Source organism: Populus euphratica, unplaced genomic scaffold (assembly GCF_000495115.2).
Source record: "Populus euphratica unplaced genomic scaffold, PopEup_1.0 scaffold74.1, whole genome shotgun sequence".
NCBI classification, from domain to species: domain Eukaryota; kingdom Viridiplantae; phylum Streptophyta; class Magnoliopsida; order Malpighiales; family Salicaceae; genus Populus; species Populus euphratica.
In genome coordinates, this window is record NW_011499954.1 from 276,756 (window position 1) to 277,318 (window position 563).

Sequence of the window (563 nt, forward strand, 5' to 3'; positions counted from 1 at the left end):
TCATTCTCATTCAACTTTTTAATTTGTAAGATTTGTTCCTTATTATTTTAATAAATTTGAAAAAAAACAAAACATTAATAAGTTATTTTCCAGTTTATTTTTCATGACATTACCAAACACTAGATATTATTTTCCAACTTATTTTTTATTACATTACAAATACATCAAGAAAAAATTTACTTTTTTAAAATTAATTTTCTAAAAAGAAATTATTTTCCAACAAACAAACAGTTTTTTAGTAGAAAAGAAGATGACAAGAAATAACATGACACGTAAAATGTTCATTTTTTAGCATCTAGAGTCGTCACACTCGCCTCCTTAAACACGTGGCGATTCCAATACATTGACATATACATTCCACACACCATAAGTTTTTTCAAATTAAAAATATTATTTTAATAATTAATTATATTACTATACTTGATCAAACTAATAAAAAAAAATTAAAAGACTAAAAAAAATAAAGACTAAACTAATAATTTAATGATACAAATATAAAAAAAAATACAAAAATACCCTTACTTGGAATCCTTTATTTTTGAACACTTAGGGATATTTTAGAT